Below are 24214 nucleotides of genomic sequence, written 5' to 3'. Positions count from 1 at the left end.
GTGAGGACTAAAGCACACAGAACATTGCCAAACCACTGGTTCCTTTGTATGATGTAACACATGAGGCTGCTTTTCCACTGTAATTCAACTGATACAAAATAAAAGAAGAAAAGCAGCAGACCAACCTCTTGCTGGCCTAACACTGTTATTGCATGTACATTGGACTTGTTGGTGGACAGAGCACGCACACACACACACACAATTTTTGTTGACTTGCAACTTTATTTTAAATAATTTATTTGAATCTTTTTTTTATCCATCTTTTATTGTGATTTTCTTGTCTCAAAGAAAGGTATAAAGTATCAACTAATTATTGGCCCCTTTAATATGAGGCAATTAAACTGCAATATGATTTATATAATACCGAAATACCATTTGTGGTCCTCCTAATGGTTGCATAATGGCCCTCATATGTTTAAAACAGGTCTAGCAATCAGTTCAAATACACCCTGCTTCACACTGAAGTCAATTATTATTTTCCCCCTTGAACAGTGAACATTTCCTCTATAGAATACTGACTTCAGGGTTACATTAAAAGCATTTGCTTTTTATTATTGTTTGAAAAATTAAATAGGCATGACACCCCTTGGCTGAAACAATGTGTGGTTATAAATTCTGAGGAAATTCAACCATACGCATAAAAACACTTAGAACATGCATCAATGTTACACCATAATGAACTGTTTGTGTCTTAGGGGCATGGAAACACTCATGCTTCCAATGTGATATTGCCCATTTCAGTTTCCGCATTTAAATCATATTTCATTTTTGACACTGCAGGCTTCCTGTTTGGAATGTGGTCTTCTGGGAGAACGCTGCACAGCTGCAAGGGGAGGTGAACACAAATGGCCACGCGCCAAACCCCAGCCGCTACACCGTGATGAAATTCAGCATTATTGCAATATTTGTTGCAATCATTGCGGCCCTGAAGGGTGCATGGTAATCACAATGACTCTGTAGGTTTCCTGCCAATTATGACACTCACATCATGGCCTTTTTATGGCTTTAACTGCAGAAGGTATACCAAACATGCAAGGCTTATTGGTGACCCACCAGGCACCTAATGGTTGAAAGGGCAATACTGTTGTTAGTATTGTTTTAGGTCTACAGTATCAGGTAAAGCAATACATGGGCGTGAACATAGGAGTAAACACTATTTGGAGCACAAGGGTGTGCTGTTGTGAATAAATGTAAGGATTACATGCAGTGAAGATACACTAGGATACATCCCATACCATTACCATTTTATGTAGTATTTGTTTATTTTTATTATTGATTGTTACATTGACATTATTGTTATCATTACTATCCTTAATGTAGCTTACCAACTTTCTAATACGTTTTACCGTTCATTTTAACTATTGTATTGTTACATTTGTCTGTCGCTTTGGACAAAAGTGTCTGCTAAATTACATAAACATAAACATCCCACCATGACATATTGTGTGTGGTTAACACACGACAACACCCACACAAAGCTCGTTAGGTATGGATGCACATATTTCAAATTAATCACTTTTTTAGTTTCACATCAGCATGTCTCATAATAACCCCCCATCTGATATAGCGCCTGCGACTATAGGAAATGCTCCCACATGCTTTCGAAAACACGGATGTGAATTAGTGGTAACTGGCAGCTCTGTCCCACTGTGTACCATTTATCAGTATTTTGAGAAGCATTCATGTAAAACAGCATTTTAAAGGCTGCCCAAGCAGATCCTAAAAGATGTCTAGAATATGTATCCGTTGTAAAGTGAAATCAGAATACTAACTCAGCTCTAAGATGAATCGCCATTCAGTGCTGCACTTGGTTCCTGACACCTCCTTTTCTGACACTCCTCCAACAGCTGCTCGATTGCTCTTGAGGTTATTTTCATATCTGCACTGGTGAAATTCCAAATGATCAGTCGAGTCTGTCCACTCTCATCATGTTATATTACCTTCCGGCCCTAATTTTTTTTTTATAGACAGAAAGCATTTTATGCTATGAAGTGCAATAAGTCATGATGAAACCAAATGTTTCATGCATTTTGTCCTCACAAGTATAACACTTTAGCATTTTGTCCACCAGTATAAAAGCTTTAGCATTTTGTCCAGAGAATGTTCTTTTCTGAAAGCAAATGCAGGATGAAAGACTGAATAGTGCTCTTCTTTTGTGGAAACCTATTAGTACTTATTAGCTGTGACTCATCAGATCTCATGATACATGTCCATGTTATGAGGGGCAGCCATGGCCTACTGGTTAGCGCTTCGGACTTGTAACCGGAGGGTTGCCGTTTCGAACCCTGACCAGTAGGAACGGCTGAAGTGCCCTTGAGCAAGGCACCTAACCCCTCACTGCTCCCCGAGCGCCACTGTTGATGCAGGCAGCTCACTGTGCCAGGATTAGTGTGTGCTGAGTGTGTTTCACTAATTCACGGTTTGGGATAAATGCAGGGATCAAAAGAGTATACTTATACTTATACTTATGGAAGTGAACAAAAATCATTCTTTCCATATAAAAGCAAACCTCTGTACCCCTAACATATTATTTATTAGGTGTTCCACCCTGAAGAAAAACTTTGCCCTTCACACAGAAGAAAAAAAGCAGTGAGCATGAACCGTCCTTGTCCATGACCTCATAATGTGTGTTTGTTTGTTTGTGTGTGTGTGTGTGTGTGTGTTTGTGTGTGTGTGTGTTGGTGAATACCCTTTTGGACAATCCATTCCTCTTCAGTGATTTGTTGTGACCGCTGTTGCTTTTGCTAAGCAGCCATTGCAATAATGCATCTAGTAGAAAGGCAAATGAAGAGAAGATGTAAGATGAGAGTGCATTTCTCAGTGTGATAGACAATGAGAGCCACCGTAACCTTCACCTTCAATTAGTGAGGCTAATTTACTCAGCGCTAGGTCCAGTCCTGGAGAGGGACACCTCCACTCCTGCATAAGGCATAATGCCTCTCCTTGCGCCTTGTGGTAAAATGAATGAAGTCAGCATTTGTCCTTTTACCCTTGCCCCACTCCCAACACGTTGTCTGGCACTGGCTTTTCTCAATATAATTCAACTTCTGAGGTACCATTCAGTATTTGAATCAGTGGAATAATAGGCTATAAAGGATTTTAGATGGGCATTATAAAACATTCCCTGGCCAAGGTCCTGAAACATTTGGTAAGGATTGTGAAATGTGCACTGCATGGATTATTAGCAATTTGTAACATACATTAATATATTATGTATTGCAATTGATTTGCCATGGAGTGTTCACAGACAAGAAGAAAGAAAAGGACTTGCCATGTCCTCCTCAAGGCAAATTATCCATCAAAGAAAAAAACGCTGAGTCAGTTTTGTTGTCCCCAGTGCAGTACTGATCACAACGTAGCTCTAACGATTCTTTTATATAGTGTAGATCTGAATCGGAATTGATGTGGGATATAATTGATCCAGGAAAAATATACTAATTTTAGCTCATGAACTCAAACTGGCCCAAAGTCATATCACATCCATGTGTTGGAAAGGAATGTTTTTTTGTTGGTCAGGAAGGAGCATCTGTTGTTTGTTGTAGTTTCACTGGCAGTTACCACTACAGATGCTACAAAGATGACAGTATTCTGTGTGCGCCATATTCTCATGCCAAATGGCTCTTGGCACATGACATCCACTAAATTCTACATCAACATAGAATACATACCCCACCAGCAAATATCCACCTATCTGTGCATTTCAATATGGTGGTGCTATTCAAGAGGTAGTAGATGCTGCTGTTTCTATACATGCTGATGATTCTGATGTGACAGGTGTATTAAATTTCATCTGCGTCCAGAATGCATGCTGGATAAAAGCCATGGCGTATGAATCTCTTCACTCAGATTTTGAATGACCATCTGTCTGACAGGCAGAATGTGATAGGGGCCTAAGGCTTATAGACTATAAAAGGGCAGAAAGACTGATTGTATGAAATGATGCAAAGCCTAGCAGGTGCTGGAGAGACGTCCTCTAGTTGCATTCCATTGCAATTTCTTTTTGTACGTGTACATCTTTTTTGGCTGCCTCTCTCTGCATTTAGTCCCTGGTGTCATCTGGTGCCAGACATATACCATTCAGCTGCTTGTGTAAAGGTTCCATACTGTGCCAATTATCCCCTTTGCATTGTTTTATGTGGGAGGTAGAAGAGTGACTTTATTAACATTGAAAGGAGGGAAAAATCCACAACATAAAAACACGTCGGGCTTCCTCACTTGAAAGGAAAGAGCGGGCACAGTGTGTTGGCCCGTTATCCTGTTGATCGCGTGTGTGAACAATGGACAGGCTGGAGAAGCAATTGGTAAGTATCATTATAAAAAAAAACGTGATTATCTGACTCCAAATGATTAATAACTTGTATCTCGAATAAATTACCAAGTAACTAGTTTATCAGCTATGGCAGAGCATTGCATGGCATAGGCTACGAGAATCGTAGGTGAACGGTGAATGTACCCAATATCACTTGAGTTGAATGTAAAAGTAACTCAGGTAGGTAGACATAGCCTACTGCAACAGAGGAATACACCAGATAAAACAATGTCATGAGCTCTCTCTCTGCCTGGTAACACGTGCTGATTGAAGTCTGATGACCTCCACCTGTTCCTGCTCTGCTCTGCCTCACCCTCGTTACCTACCAGCTGCACTGCATTCACCACTCATCATGCCCTCTATATAAAGCCTTGCTTTTCAGTCCACACTTGTCAGATCGTCTGCAACCAGCACCAGTTACCTGCCTGTTTTTGAAAACGCCTCTGACTCTTTGCCTGTGATCCCGGACCCGCTCGACTACTTCTGTGTTCTCCAGCCCCGGTAATCTTGACCTGCCTTCCGTCCCTCTTCTACGAATACCGCCTAGTCCTTGACTGTACTGCTGCTTCGTTTCAATTGCTGTTGTGTGTGTGTTTCCCCCAGGACTTCCCGGATCATCCAGCTCCTGCCATCGCTGTTCGGCTACTGGGGGAACACACACACGCAGACTCTTGGAACTCCTGTACCCCCCCCGGAACCCCTGAAACCCCCAACCCTTAAATAAACTTTTGAACGTGACGCTTTTGTGGTCCTCGTCCTGTTTGGTGTCTGACAAACAATGTATCAAATAAGAAAAATAACAAACCCCAAAGAAAGGATAGAAAGAGAGAGGGAATGAGAGGGAGAGAGAGAAATACAGAGAGCTGAAGACAAAGATAGATAGAGAGAGAAAGGCCGAGATTTTAGCCTAAGCTTCCCCCAACAGCCATCGTAGAAGAGAAAAAGAGTGAGAAACCCCTCATCTCACCAAGCCACTCTGCTTTACCCCAAAGATGATTTGAATATGCAAGGCCTTCCCAACTGGCCTGCTGGACATTGGTCACTTGGTGTGAAAATATAGGTGTGAGGTTCACATACAGGCTACAGTGTATTTCTTCCACAACTATGCAGAGATACATAGATTGTAATTAAATCATGAGCAGACTGTTCCCCACATTACAAATATTAATGTAAGACCAGACATGAATGTGTTATATTCACAACATACATTTACAGAGCAAAGTCCATAGGTGTCCCTGTGCACAAACCTTCAGTTGAACAGGTGCAGGTGAGGCGAAACGCGTTGTTCGTTCAAAAATAAAGATTAAGTTAACAGTGATCAGTGTGCGGTGATTCTTGATCTTTCACTCTTGGAATACATTTACAGAGATTTCATACAGTATGTGACCATCAGAGCAGTTACTCTTGTTGGTTTGAGATTTGCTGTGTGCCTAGTTGAGTCTGGCCCCCTGTGTAGTGAAGGAAAGTCCTTTGATAGAGATGGGGGTGTGGCGCATCTCACCATAAGAATACATCAAAGATCCAAGGTTACAGAAACATCATATACATTAACTTTACTGTTCCACAATCGACAATACTGTATTTCTCACATGTAGACCTTAAAAATGATATCAAACACAAGAAGATTATAATTTCTCCTTTGACACATATCTTAGAGTTCAGATATTTTCTGTGGTCCGAGACAGGCCCAGGACTGAATTAAGCTCTCAGCAGGGTTGCCAGAACTGAGACCAAATGGCAACACTGTATAAACAAGGGTGCTGGGATTCATGGCCATTGCCAGCTAAGACAACAGTGATCTAATCTGGGTACCCAAAAGTTTGCATCATGCTGAACGAACTTCTGGGCCAAAACTTTCACAACCGGAAAACAGCTAATTTCAGAGACGCCCACTGATCTCATTTCCGTTGTGTTGAAGGGAAAAAATTCCTACTGAAACCAGTGCGAAATGGCTGTCAATACATACATGTAATTGAAACATGTTTAGAGTCGATTTTTGAAGAAATTGAAGTTCGAAACAACATTTGGTTTAAACCTCTGCAGAAGTTATGTCTCATTTGGCTAAGCAAAGGCTAGCCAGAGATGGCTACAAAGGCACACCATCGTTTTGGTTGTTAGTCCGCTGTTGGCGGTATTTTCATGAAACACATGTGCAAACTCACAAGGTCTGCCACTTCTCCGCGATTGGCTACTGAAAAAAAGCTTTGTTCGAAATCAGACACATTTCAGAGACATTTCCCCACCCTATTTTCCCCTGAATCCAGGCGTATTCTTCTAGACTAAGAGGCCGTTTACACGACACCGCTGGGTGGATTTTCTCTTACCGCTTTCACACCTTTAACGACTCCGGCAAGAAAAAACCTCGCGTGTACACACAGAGGTGTAACCGGCTAAATGTGCTGTAGTGCATATGCCAGACCAGTCGATGGCGCCGCTGTGCAGAAGCGTCACGATAAATTGGCGTGAATCGCGTAGAAGAAAACATTGTTGAAACAATTTGTTAAGCCAGAGAATGTCTAATAAGTGCTCTGGTTAAGCAGTCGCATGAAATAAGGAGACTACAGACAATTCGGTTTTCAATTCAACTGTTAAACTAATAAAGTTAATTTTCAAGGTATGTGACTGCTATGTGAAATTTCAAATGCTTAGGCTACGCATTGCATTAGGTCTGAGCACCACTGGAGAAAACACTAACATGCAGTAAGCTAATGTTTAACTAAGTTAAGCTAACGTGTGCTTCCAACTTAGCCACTAAAGGCTGATAGGCTACATTGTGCACATAAATCATAACAGGGGAAAGAAAAACATTTTAATATGATAAATAAATGGTTTGGTTTGTTTTGACAAGCAACATGTCAGGTCGAGTGCCGTGGCTGAGTAGAGAGGTGGGGCTATGTCGTCATAAAGTTGCCGGCTTCGCACCTACAGGCGTCTACACAGCGAAAGTTAGCCGGCGGTTTCAAAAGTTCCCACTTCGGAAGCCGGTGTCAAAAGCTGTAGGTTTCAGTCTCCTAAACTGCCGGCGTCGTGTACATGCAAGACGTAACCGTTAACAAAACCTCACCGGTTTCACAAAAACCGGCGTCGTGTGCACGGCCCCTAATAGTGATCAAACACATATACCGACACAGATGTAAATTCTGTCTTTTCTGTTTCAAGAATGCAAAAAGCAGCATGTATATCCATTTGAATTTGCTGTAGATCACTTGTAGGCCTATTTATTGGTGGTTATTTTCATTATGTCTTATTTGAAAAGATTATGAGCTAAAATGTATGTTGAAAATCCAAATGACATTTACCCCCAACTTCCAATTAAACTCAGGTATATATATATAATACTATACAATAAAGTCATCAAAAATAATGTTGAACCATATAGCAAAGACTACTACAATGACATAACGTGTCTCTGATTGATACTTTAGCAGAGCTGGTTCTCCTGCCCTTTGGGTAATTGCCCTTTAGACCAATCACAAATCCATTTTAGGAATCTATTGCCTTTACTATAAAGCATCCCAATAGGAGGGCATTCACACACGGACTGAATAGAAGTTAATGCTCCAGGAAATTTTGCTTTAAGTGGTAGGAAAGGTCAGTTTCGAGGCATGAAAGCCATAATGGACAGAAAATCCTCAGTCTGGTGCAACACCAGTAATAATAACTATTTGTGTAGAAGAAATAGAAGTGTTTGTGCTCTGGTATTTTTTATGAAGAAGATAGTAATCAAAAAAACATTGTCCCTAAAAAAAGCAATGGCAAAAAGCTTTTAGCCAGTGTATTTCCTTTTAAGATAAATTTGTCTTGTTTTTGCCTTATTTTAAATGTCATGCATGCTCGGTAAGTGAAATAAGCAGAAAAATGGTTGCCATTTCACTCATTATGCCATCATATTGAAATGTGAAGTAATGAATGGCAATTGAACCCAGGAGAAGCTGTTCCATACCTCTCTCACAGTGGATGATTGGTCCCAGGCTGCATAGCTCTCAGGATCTGCCCCTAAGCTGCTCTCCTCCAGCTGAGCCTCCTGTCTGTCTGTATTTACATGGCCATCATCCATATCCATTTAGTTTTATTGGTGGTAGATGGCTAATGTAAATGGTCAAAGAAACCTTGTATGAACTGTGGATGGAGCCATACCACCAGTTTTCAGTACATTTCACTACCCTCCCTCTTTTTCTCCCCGACTTCATGTCCGGACTGGCCATGTTAGGTCAGATCACCATGGCAACCAGGTCTGTGCACAGGCATAATGCTCCTGCTGGAGGTGGTCACTGTGATTATCTTCTTACCCCCCCCCATTTATTTCTTTCATTTCTGCAGATGATTTAAATTTAGTGTCCTTCATTTCCAGGCACTCAAAATGCCACAAATTGAAATTCAGTTTATGGTTAGGTTGAGTTTCAAGGACATAAAAATGGGGGTCTTTACCTGTGGGCCCATAAACTAAATATGTGGCTAAAAGCTCGGTCCACTATCAGTCCCGTAGCATGACCCTGATCATGTAATGTCCACCCCTGGGGAAAGCAGAAGTGACAAAAGCAATGGTAAAGTTACTCAGGGACAATTAATCAGTTAAAGGAGAATTCCGGTGTGATATTGACCTAAAGTGTATCGAAACATGATACCGAGTGTGAACGTATGTCTCATAGCCCATCTCGGCTTGTCCCCTGCACTCCAAAATCTGGCGCTAGTTAGCCGATGCTACCAACATCTTTTTCAATAGTGGTGCTTCGGCATCGGGCTAGCCATGCAAATAAATCACTGTTTTACACCCATTTACGAGGCTCAATGTATCTCCACACTTCATTGGTAGACTTACGAGGGCCCTGACATTTAAAACGAGACATTGAGAACTTTGAAAAAGCACTGGTAGTTTACTTACAAGACGATTTATACAGACAGTATCTTCACGAAGTTTAGCGTTTGCAGCCATCTTGAATTTAGTCACGATAAGTCGAGCAACGAGTAAGAATGAACAGCTATGATAAGGGATCAGATTCCAAAAATAATTCAGTGGAAATGCATGGATTCCAGTTGCTGCTACTGGAAGAAACTGGAATCCATGCATTTCCACTGAATTATTTTTGGAATCTGATGCCTTATCATACCTGTTCATTCTTACTCGTTGCTCGACTTATCGTGACTAAATTCAAGATGGCTGCAAACGTTAAACTTCGTGAAGATACTGTCTGTATAAATCGTCTTGTAAGTAAACTACCAGTACTTTTTCAAAGTTCTCAATGTCTCGTTTTAAATGTCAGGGCCCTAGGAAGTCTACCAATGAAGTGTGGAGATACATTGAGCCTCGTAAATGGGTGTAAAACAGTGATTTATTTGCATGGCTAGCCCGATGCCGAAGCACCACTACTGAAAAAGTTGTTGGTAGCATCGGCTAACTAGCGCCAGATTTTGGAGTGCAGGGGACAAGTCGAGATGGGCTATGAGACATACGTTCACACTCGGTATCATGTTTCAATACACTTTAGGTCAATATCACACCGGAATTCTCCTTTAATCTACAGTCATGTCTAGCAGTAGCTTACACATAGTTCACATATTCATGGGGGAATGAGAGAGACAGTATGTGCCATTCAGTATGTGCCATTCAGGATAATCCAAGAAATAAGCTATTGAAGTTTTCAGACCAACTATACCGCTACATACCAAACCATACTTGTACCGCCCACACTCCCTCCTTCCTGAAATTCCTCACATGAGGATTTCATGATCTTCCTCACCCTTCTTCCGAGTGCCACTGTGCAATGTAAATTGGTGGAGAAGGCCCGCGGATAGCCCTGGTGGCTCTACAAGTAATAGTTTCGACTTGCACTGTGATAAGTCAGACAGCTCGAGGCCTGCAGATACACTGTGCTGAGCAGTGCCATTTATCAAGACTGACTGGAAGCTCCTGGTGGCCTTCTGAGACTGCGCTGGACACCATAAGGCAGGCGGACGTTTGGCAGGTGAAGTCGTTACTTCAGCACACATGCCAGACCTCTCTACTGGGCTTGTGTGGACGATGACACATGTATGCTCACAATTCAGACTGTTTATTTTCTGTTTCCTTTTTTTTTTTTTTTTTGGTTATGATGCTTTTTATAGGGGCTTTTTGAGAAGCTGTTATCTCAGGAAAGACTCAAATGATCATTTCCACCTCCACTTCTTACAGATGTGCATTAGGATCTGAACATTTTTTTTTCTTTTTAAGAGGGATTTTTACCAGCGGACGCCCTGAGGATGTAAAAGGCTTAAAAGTGAAAATGAAGGAAGTGGAGTCCACAGTGTGAGCAAAATCTTTCGCTCCGTACCCTTCATCATGACAACCAAGGTTTCCGACATAGTCATGATGGGGAGGGGGTTATGGTGGTGGTGGTAGAATGAAGAGGGTTGGGTTTGGGATGGGGGTGGGGGGTCTTTTAAAGCAGTTAAAATGTCAAACTCGAGTCCAAGGATCTCATTTGAATTCTCATAATTAAGCTGTCGGACATTTAATGGCGGACTCTGCAGCCTGCTGTCCGGCTGCTGGAGGTGTGGGCCCAGTCAGACAGAATAATAAGAATGCCCTGCTGGCTCTGAATGCCTTTCCCTTCCTCTCTGCCGCAAGGCCATAAAAGACTGTGTGTCACAGACAGAGAGAGAGAGAAATCCATTTGCATGAACCCAAATTCAGAGACAACCCAGAAATCATGACTAAAGCTTCATGAAATTCTCTTTTCTTTCAGATTTGTATTTGAGATATGTGGCCATTGTATGCCATAATGACATATGATAATTGATCATTCTCTAAAGAGAGTCATTGTGATGTTACAAAGAGCTATTTAAGACGCTTGCTTCTTGTGAAAGGGTCATATTTATAACATATATTTATGTTATTATTAGACTATGCTTAAAAGGACAGAAAGCCCCACACATTAAAGTTGTAGTTGTTGTGCCGACTACACTAGGAACAAACAACAGTGACAGGGTTATAATAAGCTTTCAATTGCCAGCCAAAATGTCAGTTTTTTACCTTTCCCCTTGGGATAGCTCAATATATCTCTCTGATCTTATGAGGAATGTGTCACATGTGTACCAGGATATATTGGTTCTTTGTCAAAACTAACCCTCAGAGGTATATGACCAACTCACTACATTGTCTGCAAACTCAAAAGGAAGCCATAGATCTTGCTGAACGGTGGCTAGCACATGTTTGCAGTGTCTTTGAATAAGCTTGCTGAGTTTCCTCCACGGACTAATTAGCAAATATTCTGCCACGTCTCATGATCAAGATATAATTTTTTTTTTTATCAAAGTTGTCTGAGCAACACTGATGATGTGAACACTCACAACATGCCCCCCCCCCTCCACTCACCCTCTCTGCCTCGTCTTAGTTCATTTTTTAACTGGAATCCCTTGGTGTTGTCATTCTAACTTCCTGCTATCAGCCTTGTGCGACTACTCAGCCCAGGTTTTGAAGAGGAGCAGATGGCACGCTTGGTCGTCAGTGTGATTTGCAGCACCACTTGAAGCAGCGTGCCGTATGATTCATATGTTTCATATCCCTTTTTTAGATCTTTCCTCTGGACCAGATTAATGGCTTCTTAATCAATGTCGCGGGTGAGACACAAGTCTAGATGGGAGAGTGACGTGAGATCCACAGCCATGTATGGCAGAGCATAAACTAAGTTAGTCAGATTGTAATGCTTGTAATTAGGGGCTCAGTGTGTCCTGCCCAGTGTGGGAGCAAATTACAGCATGGCAGAAAGGGAGAAAAAAACAAGGAGAGAAAATAATCCCTTGAGAACTCATAGACTGAGCTTTCTTCACACAGACCCAAGCAGTGGCCACCAGCTTTGAAAATGCAGGATGAGGGTTTATACTTCTTGTTCTGTCCCTTCAGTGTTACATTTTGAATGTAGCACATTTATGGCTGAATGTTTAGTGAAGGAATGGATGACTTGTGGTCAGGGATAACCTTAACCTCTCCCATGTCACTTACGCGTGCACATGCTTAATTGATTGTGGCGGGGTTGCCATTTGAAATGTCAACACCACATATCAAAACATGACTAATTGCTGTTACTCTCCCTCTAAAACTCCTTATAAAGGTAAGGCAAGGCAGTTTTATTTACAGTTTATAGCACATCTCATATACAAGGCAACACATCATCTGAAAACAGAGAATAAAGCATTATAAAGCATTGAGTGATTCTTCAGCTGATAGTAGGTTACAGTGTCCATGATGATTGCATGCATGACTAAATCCCCACTGCTGCAGTGAAAGTCCACCCTCTTTTAACTCTGGCAGACTCATTGCTAGTCACTTCCACAGCATGCTAATGGCCCCTGCTTTGTAAGTGCTCACATGTCAAGGCTACTCCACAGAATCTGCACCTCTCTCGCTTGAGAGAGTGGTTACAGGAAGTAGCTTGACTTGATGACTCTTGACTCTTAAAAATGCACAGTGAATTGATGTGGTACGAAACAGCAGAGAAATCACACAGAGATCAACAGTGCTTTTGTTATGAAAAAATATATATATTTTGTGGTCATTAGTATGCATTTTGTCATTTATTAACAGAACTTCAAACATCAACCCTATGATCATACTGCAGATATGTTGAAGATGATCTGATATTGTACAATCCTAATGGTAATATAATAATGCATTATGGCTATGTTTCTTGGCAGACACGTTTGTCCACTTTGATATATATATATATATATATATAGCCGCTGTTATCCAATGAAATTAAGTTGCACTTCAGGGTGACTCCCCTCGGTCTCCATGCGCGTTCCTGAGCAACTTTTTCTTCTTCTTGTTACGTGGCAGGCAATGTATGTGCATTATCGCCACCCTCCTACAGGAGGACAACTCTCTTTTTACAGAATATTCAATAAAAATCGACGTTGGTCCATGCATCATTTCCAGCTTGGAACTTGGCGCATGGTCAGAGCCGACTGGCGCTGGATCCGAACCCCAGTGTTCAATATGGTGTTGACTATGAATTGGCCGGCCTTCACCATTCATTTGTATGGAGGGCGGGACTTAGTCACTCTCTCCAGTTACATATAATACCGCCGTGGATTCCATGTTTACGGCAAAGGGTTAGCCTGGGTGCCATTCCGAACATAGCCCCGCCCACAACATTTGAGGTTGGGAAGTTCGGTCTGGCATTGCTCCATTGTGGAGCAAGTATGCTCGCCCTAGTTCGGCCGGACCAATCAAATCGGGCTTTACGATGATGGACAGGTGAGCAACAGCGCCTGGTCTATCACGTCATCTGAGCCCGCTTAGATTAGGCATATGTTTGAAACAAAAACGCTGTGGCTAGAAGGATACATGGCTTTTAAGACCCCATATGTAAAATGCATATTATTTAATGAGGTTCTATCACTGAAAACCTATTATTTCTGAAAACTTTGGCCAAAGTTGAGATGTGGGAAAACTCGTGGTTTCACTTTCATGAAGGGAAAACAGCGACATGTTCCCTCGTTCGTTTGAAATCTCTGATTGACCACCTGTTTGAGGGATTTGAGCAGACCTCTCAAGTCTCACACACGCATTTCAATGACTTCACACGCTCACACGCCACACATGGCATTTCTCACTCCGAAAAATTATTAACTTGCCTGCACAGAAATTTCTAAGGGCTATATTTTACAAACGTGTCACACAACGTTGCTGTCTGTGAGCTCATTCAGTTCAGAGAGCTGCTGTTCAGTTACTAACCTATCGGACAATCATATAGGATTTCTCAACCAATCAGGAAATTGTTTTGTTTTGATGTGGGTCCGCAACGTGGAGACTGCTGGTCCGCGGAGTCGTGGAGTGAAATTAGGCCCGGTGCTTAGTCTGATAATGTGCTGCGCAGTTAATCAAGATACCGCGGACCGACAAAAAAAAGAAAACAAACGTTTCTGCTATCGATGTCATTAAACATGGAGCGGCTATGAGCGTTCATTCAATGCAGGCGTCTGCGCGAGATAAACTGAAACTAATCGATAACGTTGGTATCAAAGCTCCGTTTCAACCTGTTGAATGATATTTAATTGTTTAACGACACTTAATAGAACAACGTTGATTTTTGGAACTTCCATAAAAACAGAGCAGAGACTGTATAATACACTGTATAGCACTGAGTATTGTATAGTCAAATTTGAATATAACGTGGCCAAAAGCTAACCTTCTCTGTTAAAGATCAACAGATCAGTGATTTACGCCTATCTGCTCGCCAAAAAAGCTGGTATTGTGTTTCCTGAATCCTTACATTCAGGCATTCAAATTAAACTTCATTAAAAAAAACATGTATTTTTTTTCTCAATTTCCTACCAATATATGATGCTTGCATGAGGGAAACATCCCAAAACAATAGCACCCATATAATTCTTGCTGTTTTGAGAAGTATTTATTTTCTTATGCAAGCATCATGCAACCATGCAAAAGCAATGAAACTAATTATATCTTACATTAGTAAAGCAGTCCTCTGATGTGCATGTCACAAAACATTTAAGTGAAAGTGCATGTATAACAATATAGGCATAATAATGATTGTGATAATGATAATGACAATTTGATTTGGAGGGAGTGGGGTTGGGTACGTGTAGATGAGCCCTATGACCCCAAAGTCTGCCATGACTGGGCCTCAGGTCAAAGAAGTTTGAGAAAGGCTGGTCTACATAACCTGCATCAGATTGAGTGATGCGCCTGAAGGCACGGGTTGAGGACCCAGTCAGTTACGTCACAATTTGTTTAACATTTGTTTAAATTCATACCTACGTAATCACCATGACCAAAACCTACCCATTGACCTACCTACCGACCCATTTTTTTTGGCTGTTACTGCAAACAAGAATATTTTTAAGGATGGCCTCATGACTGTGAAAATGGCTGACATTAAACCACAGTGCTTTAAATGGGAGCCCCCAGTATCAGTCATCAAGGCATCAAATTCTGCCACAAACACTTACAACACACAACATCACTCATAAACACACACACACGGACAGAACCACCACTGTTCAAGGGACCATTTTGGGGCTAAATGTGCTTTTTCTCATTTGGTTGTTTTCTGTTTGTTTATAGAGCAGAATGAGCCACTGCTGTTCAAAGGGCCCATTTGGGTGAAATTATTATTATAATTTATGTTATTATTATTTATTATTATTTACTATAGGGTTCTAGAATAAATAAAACAGTGTTTGAAATAATGGAATTTGTGCTCTCTCATGAAGCTGGGTCTATGGGACATGGGGAGGGTGGGTCTCTGTTGATCGGGGGGAGGGGGCGTGGCGCCACGAGTAGTTCAAGCAGACGTAGGACTTTCATATACTTCGATCAGGGGGGAGGGGGCGTGACACTGTGTCAATGCCACGCCCCCTCCCCCCCTGAGAAACAAAGTCTCACTCCTTGCAAACTTCAAAACTTGAGAGCCCTGGATTTGAGACAGCCTTTCCCAGCTGTTTAACATGTCATATCAGTGTTCAACAGAATTATTTTTAAAAACGGAGGGGATATAAGCTATCATTTTTTCCTAATAGCCTACCCTACTACGTATCTCTTAGATTTCGCTAAGAGATACGTAGTAGGCTAGGAGTTATTGACGGCACTAACTTTTACAAAAGACCAGAAAACAATGTTAAGGCATTTGTGGAGAAGAAGGATGGTTTGTGTGTTTTCTTCCTACACCTCACGGTAAGCTATTTTGTTACTCTGATTGGTTAGGTCTATCCAATTGAGTGCAGAGGCATTCCCCCCCTGTTCTGTTTGAATTTCCATGGTAAAGGAGCCTAATAGTGAAGTTATTGGAGTTCAGCCAAAAACGTCTGCTAAATACATTAACCACCATAGTAGAATCAATTCAAAAACTTGCAAGTATGATGTAACGTGGCCTAACAATGTTAAATGATAATGGGTAAAATTATTTGGGTCAGTATATAAGCCCAGTAGAGTTGATGTAACCTATTCAAAAGTTTAAAAGCATTTGTGAAATTGGCTGCCTATTACCGGATGGCCTGGGTAATGGCCCTTTCCATTGGACTCGTAAATCATTGTACACCCACCAAGTGCATGTACAACATGTACGAATGAGTTGCTAGAGGAATGCTGGGGTTTGTAGTCTTTTTGGGAAGAAAATGGATGCCACCAGGGCAGCAGCTGTCTCATTGGTGTTGGACATGTACTTGGTGGGATCAAGAACACGAAAACACGTCCCTCATTCTCCCTTACTGGGTATGGTCAATGTGAATTAACTTTTTTTAGTAACTCAATTTCGCTTATTTCAATTTCAACAAGTGCTGTCGCGTTTCTCTCGAGCCATGAGGGGCATTAGCAGGAGGCTAGTCATTGTTATTGTTTTGTGCTACATGTAGCCTCTAGCTAAACGGCTGTAAACAAATCATTACATTGCACGCACAGCAAGACTGTGCAATACATGAACTGGTGACCAGATTGAAGCAGCAATGTAATCTAGTGTGTAAGAGCATTGCATCGACATTAAAATTACCAACACAGTATAAATGCAAAGAAAATACATGTCATCTCATCTCAACTATGGGCGCAGCCATTTTGTCGTAAGGTCGTACAGTACGCAGGCACTCCGAGGTAAAGGGGGCATGCCTGCATGAAATGCCGCAAGAAAGCTGGGTAATTTACACTTTCCAAGATGTAGGATAGATAGCAACCGTGATATATATATACTGTACTATTTCAAATTACATAAAAGAAGCCACCCAAAACAAAACATTACATTTGTAATACATTCATCCATTTGGCAGATGCTTTTATCCAACACAACTTAACAACTTACAAGTGAGGAACCATGTACAAGTGTCAAGACAGTATAGGAGACCTTGGAGTAAGCACTAAGCACTAAATCTATTCTATAAGACTAAGACTGCAAGGAGATCAGCCAGAGTGCACAGTGATTGTGATTTCAACACGAAGCGAGTGAGAGGAGATGCTCTCGGAAGAGATGAGTCCTCGAGAGATTCTTGAAGATGGAGAGAGAGATGTCCTTGCTCTGATAGCATTTTGCAGCACAAACCATAGGGAACCACAAACGAGAACTGCCTGGACTGAGATTGTCTTGTCTGTAGGAGGCCAGTTAACAATACTTTTTAGCCAATAAGGAGCAGATTTAGCTTGTGTAATCAGGATTTGCAAGATAATAAAAAAACAGCTTGTAGGTTTGATTTAGCCACAAAGCATGCTCTCTAGCTTCTAATGTTTTCTGAAGACCTTATCATGAACTGCACCACAAGTAAACAGTGATATGCTGATATAACAGGCACCTGGACTCAGAGATATCTCTGCTATGGCAGTATGGAGAATGACACAATGTCACCTGCAGTCTCAAAGGTACCCTTCATTTTTAAGACCAATTAACGTGTAACCTGCAGGTTTTAGGCGAGGGGATAATGAGACTTTGCTTTGGTGCACTTGTGACCAGGTTAGGTCCCATGGGCTCCCTCGGAAAAACCTAGCTGCAGAGTTCAAAAACAGGTTTTCCTGCTGAAAATAAAGTGACATCAACAGTGAGCTCTGTGCAACTACTTTCCAGAGGGCAAAAGGTTGAGGAAACCACTGTAGTTGTGACACTTTTTTAAGTGGTCTATTATCTGAAAGTCACAAGCCAACAACATTCAACCAATTTTAATATAGTTGTCAAGTAAGCCTATTTTCTACTTGTCAATTAACCCTGACCACAACCCATAACCCTAAATGTAAGCCTACTTATATTCCTCGTAGCCAAAATCATTTCAACAGATGGTCTGTTTGTTTATGATGTCCATTCAAAATTAAGTTGGATCGCTGAAAACTGTCTGACTGACATTATTTTCTTCTCTGTGCATGTAAAATAAGCTTGGCTGTTGACAGCTTCTTGGATGGTTAATTTCTGTTGTGAACAAAATGCTTTATTTTTGCATCCAGGGGAAGGATTCACTTCAGACACTTCAGAGGGGGAAAAAACAGTCTAGGCAATCAAAATGGCTGTCTGATTAAAAAAAGTCTCCACTCCTCCAGATATCCTTTTTAATGTTGGAAGGTTGTGTTCTGCCAACCAGATCTGGTGAGTTTGTACACATTTATTTATTATTTAAGACATGATTATGCACTGAAGGTTAGCATAACAGGAAAAAATTAATGCCAACAGCTGGAGTATGAAGTCACAAGTTGTTATTTAACAATTAATGGTGAGCCTAAACCAATTAGCTTTTTCAATGAATATAATGTGATTAGCATTGAATTCAAATACGCTTCCTGGCCCATGGCATTTGTTTGGTGGGTAAATTGCTCTAAATTGCTCTCATGAGTTTCTTCAGCAAATTAAGTTGATCTTTGCAAGGCACAGATCTTAATCTTTGAATGACATTGCAAGCAGTAAAAACAGATGACTTTTATTCTTAAATGTATAATACAAGTTATGAACTGACACACATTGTTTAATAATACATCATCTACCAGTATGATGCATCACCAGTCAGAGCTGATCTAATATGATTAGAGTGATTTGACAAGAAACTGCTACTTGCAGTACAACACATGATGGAAAATGCTACTGTACATATGTTTTGCAGACCTTGAGAATTTCTGCTGGTGTAACTCTTCTGTGACATTCTTAAATGTTTAGACTCAGTTGCAAAGCATGTATATTGTATGTGTCCACTGTATATACTCACATAATACTTATAATAGTAATAGTAATAGTTCACTTCCAGAATTCTATAACCTACTCAATACGCATTCGCATCTCGTTGGTCTCTCTCATATTATCCTTTTTGCTTTCTCTGCTTCCGTAGGTATCTAGGCCAGGTGTTCAAAGTAACAAGACACTAAGTTTCAAAGAAAGTGATGGATACCAAACACCAGAGAAAAAGCTGGAGGGAGTAAGCTGGCTGATTAAAATGTAAAAACACAACAGTGCTGCTTTTAGTATGAAAAAAACTACCTGGTACTTCTTGGACTTGACAAAGAACCCTGCTTTTTCAGTTCGGAGCTTATTCATTTACACAGAGGGAGTGTGGGTAGAGCTAACTCAATATTCAGCCCTAGATGCTTAAACCAGATTAAAACAATCCATCAGGTTATGCCATGTGCTTTTAGATTACAATGGCAAAGCAGTACAAATCTACCTAAATCTATTGGCCATTGCTGATTACTCTTGCTTATCAATACACTGAGTCACTGTATAATTCATCACTATAGAAGGAATGTGAATCATAAGCATTATTCTTGGGGCTGACAGACTCCCTGCTTGTTGTGTGATACACTCTCAGTGGTGCAGAACAGATGTACTGAGGCCTAAGCAATATCCAAGTTTCTGCCAACTACCTCCTTTAACTGTCAACTGCAAAACTAAATACAGTTAAAATGCAAATACGAAAGTCTGAAATTCATTTGTGCGTTCAATATGCAGTAATAACTGAAATACTGGGACAGTCAAATCTCTAGTTGCTCCTAAGTTGACATGATTCATCAGTCTCGCTTGACAAGGCCTCAGGATTAAATAGTGGGGCAATACTATTGGGAACGAGCTCTCAAAGTACCTGGCAGTAGCTAAGTTCAACAATTATGGAAATGAGAGCAGAAATTCTGTGTGGACCCAATCATTGTATACTGAGACCTTTAAAATCTATTTGTCTACATCACCAATCATGCATCATTAACTAGATACACATAATCAGTTTAACAGTGAAGGAGAGAAATAAGCAGTTAAAGGTTGTCATGTGTGTCTCAGTGCAGGGCAAGTGCAAACTAACTAAGTCTAACTACTGTAAAGCTAATTTAATAACTGTGTAAAATCTAGAAAATGTAATACCATGAGCAAGCACAAACAGCTCAAAACTCTCACACACCACATGATGGCTTAAGTTTATGCTTGAGAGCATTGCTATGTTATGTGTATGTGTTATGTGTCATTACATTTACATTACAGCACTTGTAACAGCTGGACTATTACAAGTGCTAGACTGTTTGTGTCCTTCATCTTTGCATAATGTATAAGCATTTGATAAGCAATCGCCATTGCCTTAATATGTCATCAACCTCAAGTGTGTACATCAATTCACATATGACCTTAAACTATGCGATTTTTTGAATAGTTATTTTTCTGTTCCTGGTTGTTGTTGCTACCCTGAGCCCCTTTGTTGTTAGTTCCATTTCAACCCACAGAACCATTATACTGCTGTACAACTGAATGCGTTACTGTGGAGAGCTCTAAATCGACCGTGTGTGTCTGTGTGTGTGTGTGCGTGTGTGTGTGTGAGAGAGAGAGAGAGAGAAGGGATGTGTGTGTGTGTGTGTGTGAGAGAGAGAGAGAGAGAGAGAGAGAAGGGATGTGTGTGTGTGTCTGCCCGCTTGCTTTGGTGTTTCTATGTGTTGGCGTGTCTGCCGGGCTGTCGTTCTCAGCAGGCAAGTCTAGCAGTACAAGGTGAGGGCCCCGGAGCTCTGGAATGCTTTGTTGTGAATCAGTGCATAGAGGCCTAATTTTCAGACACCCTGACTGATGTGGCTTTAAAGAGGGGCCGACAGCCCACTTATAATGTGTCTATAAAACTGCCAGACCTCCTTGGGTCATCAACGCCACATGCCAATAGTGATGGATTCCCCTGTCTTGAGGGGGAGGCTTCAAATATAGTGTACATACAAATCTAGATTTTCATTAGAGGGAATTCAATCAATAGATATTTTTTCTCTCTCTTATTTCCAAGTGCTAAACTTTACAACAGCTTGTACACCACAGCTCAGGGCAAGATCAAATTAAGAGTGTGTTACAGGCCAATGGGCCGCAACAATTAATATGGCTCATCTCTTTATGCAATTAAGGGACCTGTATTGAGTCTGCCTTTTTTAAGGCAGCATGCTAATATAAATGTGCATGGTCTTTTCTTTTAAAGAACAAATAATGTTCCTCTGAGTTTGCTGAAATCTTTACAGACTGGGTGGAGTAAAAATCATGGAAAATATACAACGGACTAGTGTTCAGTATTATGTACATAGCCCTTATGACTGTGTCATTTAAGGACAACAGATTCAAGGTATTTCATTAATTTGAATATTTACATATTGTTTACAATTTTGGAATTGGGTTAGACATACTTGTTGTGTTACAACTCATGTAGCGGTAAGCGGTATTACAATCATTATGTTTCAGCAGATATGCTAATGTATTTTACACTGCACAATTCTTAATTGTGCATCCCAAAAGCCTTTAGAACAAAGCTGTTTGAAAATACATTGTGTGGATTTAATTTTCTTCTCTTGGTTGACAGATGGAACTTTTTTGAGGCCCAATGCTGGAGTTTTAACTACAATCCTTTTAATTATTTATTGTCTAATATGAAATCTTCAATTATGCCGACCAAAAATAGAATAATTTTTAGCCTGACACAAAACAACATGAACATCTGTCACTCAAGTAATCTTTCAGTCCTTGAACACATTTGGACTTGCTACCAATTGTCATAGCTCAGTGATTCCTTTCTCACAGAAGAAAGGGAAGATTATCTGTTGAGATACGGATATGTTGACAATATTAGATGATATTCAGTATTTATTCAAAATAATGTTTACACCATTGAAAGTTATTTGGACATGGCATCTTCCCTTAGCTGTACAGGGTAATATCTGCCAATCATGCAACAAAGCTCCATGCAAAACCACACAATTGTATGCAAAATCACACAGCATGCACACATTACAACTTTTGATGGCAAAGTTAAATTTCCTAATAGAGACCAGAAACATGAGATTTGTATGCAGTGCAGTCAGCTCAGGGGGCATTAGGTACTGTGAGACTACCAGACTGTATAGAAGGGCAAATCCTTGTGGGACACATTCTGTCTGGTTGCTGTGGGATCTGCCGGAACAGTTCAAAGAGGCTTGGTTAATGATAGCTACAGTTTGTTCAGAGGAAGTCAAACAGTCTCGAGAGACCTCCAATATGGTGCTCCCAGGAAATAACAGCCAGGGAGGAAGGTCATTTGGCCTTGTTCACACTGGCAGGAGAAACACACAACCTTGATGTATGGAGGAAAAGTTACTGTTGGAAGATCTTCACAGAAGACTCCTGCAGATTGTGTATGATGATAGCCAACTGGACATCTGCTTATGGAGTAAGTTAACTGGAAGTGTTCCACAAGGTGCTAGCAAGAATCTCATGTGAATTTAGACTTGGCTTGGTCTTCAGTAGACTGCCAGAGACTTACTGTACATCGGCTTGTGAAGTGTATTGCCCTTGTGCTGCATTTTCTGTTTGAGTCCTTTGGCAGACTTCATTATTTGAAGGCAGAGAACAAAGGAGATGATCTTTTTTTTATCTTGAAAGGGTTCCTTAAAATTTAATGTTGTCCTTACTTAGGGAAAAGTGGCATTCAGTAAATCTCAGCCTTCAGTAAATCTCAGAATCAGCTAAGTGATGTAGTTTTTAATTATGACAGTTCAAAGCTAACCCTCTGCAACATTTTTAACACATACAAGACATAATAATCCATAATAAACTAATATGCATTCTTAAGGCTGAAGAATGTGATACACAAGATATTAAGTTAGTACTCAGAAAATGCACAGTTCTACCCCATTCACTTGTCCCTATACCCAAAGGATAGTCAGACCCTCATGGCTTGGCACAGGACAGTCTCCAGTTCTGCCACCAGTCTGTAATACACAAAAGCCCAGGTTGTACCCACAACCAAAGCAAGAAAAGGCAACAGTAAACCCTCAGGACTTGACGCTTGGAATAGCGTGCCAGAGCTCCGGCTTGTGATTAACACACAAAGACTCAATTCGCAGCAAACATCCCCTACCTATCACTGTTTTCAATGACAGAGAGGATCACACCATAACAAATCCCTATAACAGGCCCTGGTAAACCCCTAGAGCTATAGGCAAGGGTTTCATATCTGCTTGCATATGTTTATCTACTCAAGTGTCTACTAAAGAGGAAAATATCACATCCCCATTGTCCATGCTTCTGTGAAACAGTTTCAAACCCAATCATATAATTATGCACCTTTTACATGTCAGCACAGTGGACCAAATGTGTTTACAGTAGTTTTGTTAGTAAAAGTGCATTAGCAACAATAGCAAATGTGAAGTAATTAAATTATAATTAAAAACTAAATGGTGGCCATCACTGGTGGCACTGGTGGTACCCACTGGTGGCAATACTTATCAAGGTCATCGTATTGCCAGATTTGTTTTTGTCTACTTTTTTGGCTGATATTTATCTAATGATTGAATACATGGTAACACTTTACACACATTTAACACACATCCTCTACATACTTACAGCACACTGCCCCCACCTACCCACACACACACTACACACACACACACACACACGTTACTGCTCCACTCCCCTCCCGCCCACACACACATTACACTGCCCCCCCCCCTCCCCTACATACACAGCACATTGTCTCATGAGGAAGCTTCTCCAACACACATATTGCATACTGCCCTCTCCCCACATACACAGCACACTATCCCATCTCCCTTGTCATCCCCCCAACACACACACCAAGACCCCTGGCAGTTGGGTTAGCCCCTTGAGCCGTGGATCTACCCAAGGTTTCTTCCTTGGTAAGGGAGTTTTTCCTTGCCCCTGTTGCTCTTGGGTGCTCCTTGTTGGTGCCCCCCCCCCCAATCCCAATCCTCCCCCACCTTTCTTATGCAGCCCTTGCCACTTAATCTACTAAACCCCTCTTCTACTGCACTTTTTACCCCCCCCCCCCATAAATGCACAAATAGGCTGACACCAGACATAATTTCACTGCATTTCTTACTTCCAGTAACTATATGCATGTGACAATAAACTTCCTTGTATCCTTGTATCCTTGCATTACTTCATGCCTTAATATCTCATAAAATCATCAAGAATTGACATGAGTTCACCATATGTCATTCATGACCTCATGCATGAA

The 24214-nt window shown here is 41.0% G+C and overlaps 1 long non-coding RNA gene across 1 annotated transcript; it reads left to right on the top strand.

Annotated features, from left to right (window-relative positions):
- Positions 1 to 663: 663 nt before the first annotated feature.
- LOC121678041 lies at positions 664 to 19510 on the top strand. The gene is made up of 3 exons (XR_006021141.1): positions 664 to 835; positions 18222 to 18360; positions 19091 to 19510. It is a non-coding gene; the product is annotated as an uncharacterized LOC121678041 (long non-coding RNA).
- Positions 19511 to 24214: the final 4704 nt, after the last annotated feature.

This window comes from Alosa sapidissima, chromosome 12, assembly GCF_018492685.1.
Source record: "Alosa sapidissima isolate fAloSap1 chromosome 12, fAloSap1.pri, whole genome shotgun sequence".
Lineage (NCBI taxonomy): Eukaryota > Metazoa > Chordata > Actinopteri > Clupeiformes > Clupeidae > Alosa > Alosa sapidissima.
This window is presented reverse-complemented; position numbering and strand designations above follow the sequence as displayed.